The 5,973-nt window shown below is 42.5% G+C and overlaps 1 pseudogene; it reads left to right on the top strand.

Moving 5' to 3' along the window:
* Positions 1 to 4,964: 4,964 nt before the first annotated feature.
* On the top strand, positions 4,965 to 5,082 carry LOC124617314 (annotated as a pseudogene).
* Positions 5,083 to 5,973: the final 891 nt, after the last annotated feature.

Here is a 5,973-nt window from a genome sequence, read left to right as displayed (position 1 = left end):
TCTTGTTCATTCTTGCTAACGTTTTTCGCTGTTTCTCTTAGTCTTCCTCTGTGACAGCTGTCAGTAAATCTTATTGTTGTGGCTTCCAGTTCATGAAGTTTTGTTTATTTCATGTCGTCTCTACATTCCCCACTGGCTCCCTCAATACAGAGGTTGAACGACACTGGTGACAATTTTCATAGCTGGTGTTCTCCTTTCAGTATGCAGTCCTCTTGTTCGTCGCCTTTTGTGTGTGACGAATAATTCAACAATTTTTAACAGCAGAAGAATTAACGAGACAGACTATGGATTCAATCAATTTCACGTACCATTCCTCTGTCTCCGAAATTATACATTGTAACTACTAATTGGGTAGAGCAGAGCTATTCCGATCACGAGGCTAATCCACTTGAAGTAAGAGATGCTGCAACAGAGCGCTAGTTTCTTACAGAGTCGAGGTCGTTTTGCCTTCAGTGTGTGCCAGTACCTCACTGTCGCCGCATGTGGTTGTAGTAAGAGCGGTTCCTTTTGCATTATTGACAGGACAGGAGAACAAACTCTAGGGGTAACTCAGTTGCCATAGTTAAGATATACACCCTACAAATTAAGGTGTACCATGCACAATACTGTGAAATTTTAAACTCTCATTGTTACTTGTATAAGAACACAGATTACGCAGTGTTTCTAGCGATAAACGTTGTTAGCTTTTTCCACAGAGGTCTGATTTTCCGCGTCTTTCGAAATGACTGCACATGGAGCTGTTTTGCCCCGTACAATTGGGGCTATTTCCGCTCAGTCAGATTATCATTTAATTATTGTTTTGCTGCAGAAATCTAGAGATCATATTTTATTGGTTTGTTTTCAGATGGTCCGTACGCACGAAGGGAAAAATGGCCAAGTGCTTCATGGTCCGAGGAAGACGTGAAACAAGCAGTAACAAGTCTTACAGACAGATTGTCTGGATAAACTGCCAGTAATGTGCTACATACTCGTATTTTCACGAAGTGTGTGTGGGTACAAGAGGACGAAAAATGTTTACTTGTGATAAATTCTTGTAATTTGGACATTGAAATACACTGGGTGGAATAGCCTCTTGACTGTATGGAATAGCCCCACCATTTATATACACCATTCTTGCCTTTTTCAAATGTTTGTTTAATACTTTGCTCGTTTAAAGGAATTTCTGCCTTTTATGAACCGGAATATATTCACAACTACAATACCGTTACTGTAACGCATTGACAGATTTTTAAAAAAGTTTCATTTCGGGTTATATAGGGCTTACAATTCAAGTTGGCTAATTGGTAGATTATAGATAGGTAATCGTTGTCGTTGAATCAGATGTCGAACGTCAATCTCCCCTGAGTATCTTTTTCACATAGTGCTACTCGTACCTTAAGTTCAAGGAAACAAAAGAAAGAAAAGATATTCTACACGCATACAGTGAATATGAAATTCCTGCGGAAGACGAGAACGATGTTTTCAGTTATAGAGTGAAATGGATAGCGTCGTCATAGAGAAGTGGAGCAGAAGAGCTAAGAATAGGTTGCGTCTGCAAAAACTGAGACGTAATGTCGTATGTGTCTTCCTAGAGAGTGAATCATAGCACAGTTTGTTACTCCACTCGAAGGAGAATTGGAGCAACTTTCCTGTCATAAAAAGCCACGGGAATGAATAACGATATCTGTGCAGGGCACCATGTTACATGTTTCCTTTTTTTGTTTTCTTCGGAGAGTCTTGCAGTTGCAGCGCAACTGCAGACGTTAGAAGAAAGTCAGTGATTCAGAGAGAACCTTACTCTTCGAATAACAGCCGAAACTCAGAATGTAGGAACGCTGCGCTTGCAGTAAACGCTTCGCGTGATCACAGCAGGGAGTAGCGAAAGTAACGAGCTGTAATTCCGGGAGCAGTCTTTTTCGCATCTTATTACAGTTTGATGAGTACACAGCGACGCCTCTCATCCTAACTAAACAAACCGTGGTGAAAACCGCAAATATTTTCTGCGCGATTTATCTCTTTTACTAATGGCGTTTGGCAAGAATCCGACGAAACGTGCTGAATACAACTCGAACGAGAGTTGGCTTTGTATTTCATCTTTGACCAATTACATTGCTTGTTGTTACTATAAATTTTAGTTTAGTATTCGTCCGCACAACAGAATTAACTGTTGTTTGAGTTAACGCACAGTAACAACTAAATATTAGCTTTTTTGTTTATTTGCTTTTTTTTTTAACTGGTTGTAAAGATTTTCCCCGTTACGTGCAAAATACGTTTTCTTACACCGAAATAAACTGCTTCCGATATTGACAACAGTACGGTATCGCGTACATACTCAGATACATGCATTATGTTTTGTATACATCGTTCCAGAAACAAATTAAAAGTGAGCGACGAATGAAACTTCGTACCAAAGCCGGGATTCGAACCCAGTTCTCCTGTTCACTAGGTAGATGCGTCAACCACTATGCCACTGTGGCACAGTGTCTTTGCATAACTGCATCCCTCCTCAGTCTATATTAAGATACACGCCCCAGCCCAAATGGAATCCCCCCTAAACTCAAACAGTGCTGCAAAGACTCCCCCGCTTCACTGTAATAGCATCTCAGCATCGAATGGAACGGAACATCCTATCTGAAACCCAAGCATAGGTGCTTTAATCAGATGAAACTATACAGCTCAAGCGACCTTTGTTAAGTCCCAAACATGCGATGAATGAAAATTTGTACCAAGGATGGGATTCGAACCCGCGTTTCATTCGATGCTGAGGTGCTAATCCATTACACTTCAAGAGCGTCTGCGATAACGTTTGAGTTTAGCGGGAATACCAAGTGGGCTGAGGAGTGAATGGGGATCTGGATTGAGGAGGGAGATGTGCTAGCGGAGTGTCTGCACAGTACCAGGGTTTGAGACTTGAAAAGGTTTTTGGAACCATGTTGTTTAATTTAAATTGAAAGAGGTTCTAATCCAATGGTTCTGGTGAAAGAGTTTTGGGGTCGGGGAAAAAAGGAAGGAGGAGCGTAATGTTTCCCTTCGATCCACATCTTCACACATACTTAGCAAATGGAGCGATGGATAAACGACTATCTAATACAATACGAGCCCTGATTTCCCTAAAATTGCCTTCACGAGATGTTGGTGGCAGTTGGGTCATTCTGCAGTGTCGCTAATGTTAGTTCTCTAAACTTTCTCGACAGGGATTATTATCCTAGTTCCTAGTGTACTTCTGGAATACCAGTATGTTGTTCGAACTTCGGCAAGACGTATAGCAGAACGCCTCTGAATTGCTTCGATGTATTGCTTTAATTTGACCTACTGGGATTCTCAAATACACAAGCAGTGCTGAAAAATGGGTTGTACAAGTGATCTGCAAGCTGTCTCCACTACAGACGTGCTACCTTTCCCTTGAATTCTCGCAAGTCGAGCAGTCGCCACCCCTACAAACGACCTTGGGTGCTGGTTCCATTTCGTGTCGCTTTGCAACTTGTAGGGAGACATTCAATCGACATTACTGTGTCAAGTAGCACATCACTGATACTGTAATCGAATATTAGAGGATTATTTTTCCTACTAATGTGTATCAAGTTACATTTTTTTCCTCGTTTGAAGTAAGGTGCCATTGATATGTCAGGCAAATACTGGAGCTGTAGTGGAGCAATACTTAGAGAAATAAAAATTTTTTTTTCGAAGAAAAACTGGCCAAATGCTTAGTGAAATGAAGTAAGAAATAAGATAGGTTATAAAGACAGTTGACGCACCTTTGAATGATTCTCGAAATCATGTACAGCAGCTGAGGTGTTCATACATTATTGACGTAAGAAGACCACTCAGTGAAATTCTCCCAAAGAAATATCCTCAAGTATTCTTTAAAATTCTAAGACTGTAAGATAAACAACGGACTTCAAATTGTCAATCGGCACCTCCTTCACTGTGAATGATTTCCAGCATCACTTGAAGGCGTGTCAGATATTTTTCTAATCTACTTTACTACTCACTTTTAGACAAATCAGTTCATAAAACATTTGACTTTTTTTCCATATTTTTCCACGTTTTGGTAAGAAAGCACGAAATAAACACTGTGTTCAGGTTCCGTTAGGACTGCTTGTGTGAAATTCCAAGCTGCAAAGCTATTTCGTGGCGAGTTGTGGAGTTACGATTCTTGAAGATTCTGAAACAGCTGGGTGGAAAGTCAAAGTAGCAGGCATCCTGGACGCAAATGTAACAGTATACGTGCCTGACACTCGTCGGAATATGGCAGTGGGCAGTGAGGCAGAATCAAGTTTTTTGAGTCGTCCAGCATTTGTGGGCGAGAATTCCTGCAGTTCGATCCGAATACCGCGAGGCAGGTCCTGGTTGCTCCTCCATGACGAGAGCTCAGCTCACAAAGCGACGACTTTGAACGAGTCTTTGGCCTGAAAACAGACCACAGTCCTGGATAACCGACCATATTGGACGGAATTCACCCCACCGACGTCTGGTTGTTCCCCAAATTGAAGCCGGCAATTAAAGGGCACCGTTATGACGCAGTTAATGACATCCATGAAAACTGTAGTGCAGTACTAAATGCAACTCCAAAAAAGGACTACAGTATCTGTTTCGAGACACATTTAACAGGATTTCAGCTGTGTGATGATTCGGAGGAAGATTATTATGTATAAATAGAGTGATTTTGTAAATATAATGCATGACGTGTTTGTTTTATTTTTTTATTTTTTTAAAATCTTATGGGACTTCACTGCTAAGCTCATCAGTCCCTGAGCTTACACACTACTTAACCTAAATTATCCTAAGGACAAACACACACACCCATGCCCGAGGGAGGACACGAATCTCCGCCGGGATCAGCCGCACAGTCGATGACTGCAGCGCCCTAGACCGCTCGGCTAATCCCGCGTGACTGACTTGTTTTCATAGCAACAATCCTAAGGAAACTGGGACACACTGAGCATGTTATATACGACTATAATATAGCTCGGTATTCTAATGTTGCCAACGGCCTTGCCGCAGTGATAACACCGGTTCTCGTCAGATCACCGAAGTTAAGCGCTGTCGGGCTTGGCTAATACTGGGACGGGTGACTGTCCTGTCGGCCGAGCGCTGTTGGCAAGCGGGGTGCACTCAGCCCTTGTAATGCCAATTGAGGAGCCACGTGACTGAGGAATAGCGGCACCGGTCACAAAAACTGACAACGACCGGGAGAGCGCTCTGCTGACCACACGTTCCTCCACAATCCACGCCGCATCCAGTGACGCGTATATGCTGAGGATGACACGGCGGTCGGTCAGTATCGTTGGACGTTCCGAGGCCTCTCTGCACGGAGTTTTATTGTACTATTATTAAGACAAAGCAGAGAAGTTTCAATTAATACTGAGATTTGATATTTTTTGTGTGGTGTCACCGCCAGACACCACACTTGCTACGTGGTAGCCTTTAAATCGGCCGCGGTCCGTTAGTATACGTCGGACCCGCGTGTCGCCACTATCAGTGATTGCAGACCGAGAGCCGCCACACGGCAGGTCCAGTCTAGAGAGACTCCCTAGCACTCGCCCCAGTTGTACAGCCGACTTTGCTAGCGATGGTTCACTTGACCACATACGCTCTCATTTGCAAAAACGATAGTTTAGCATAGCCTTCAGCTTCGTCATTTGCTACTTCCTTGCAAGGCGCAATATTCAGAAATTAGAATGAATTCTGAACAGACAATATTGTGAATCATATACCGTCAAGAGCGACGTTCATCATTAATGGATTAAAGTTAAGTATCAAATTAATTACGTCCGCTTTCTGAATTCTAATTCCTTGTCATTCTCCAGACCTCACGTCAGTTAGTTCTTACCTCGTCATGCCAGCCTGCGTGAGCTAAAACGCGTGCATTTCGGTCTCCACTAGTAACACGGTGTTGGCTCTTCAGCCAACACAACATTTTGACACTTCATTCACACAGCTATTCGTGAAATATTTTAGTTTCCCTTCAAACCACGAATAAAGTTTTCCTTG

The sequence above is a fragment of the Schistocerca americana genome, chromosome 5 (genome assembly GCF_021461395.2).
Source record: "Schistocerca americana isolate TAMUIC-IGC-003095 chromosome 5, iqSchAmer2.1, whole genome shotgun sequence".
Taxonomy (NCBI): domain Eukaryota; kingdom Metazoa; phylum Arthropoda; class Insecta; order Orthoptera; family Acrididae; genus Schistocerca; species Schistocerca americana.
This window is presented reverse-complemented; position numbering and strand designations above follow the sequence as displayed.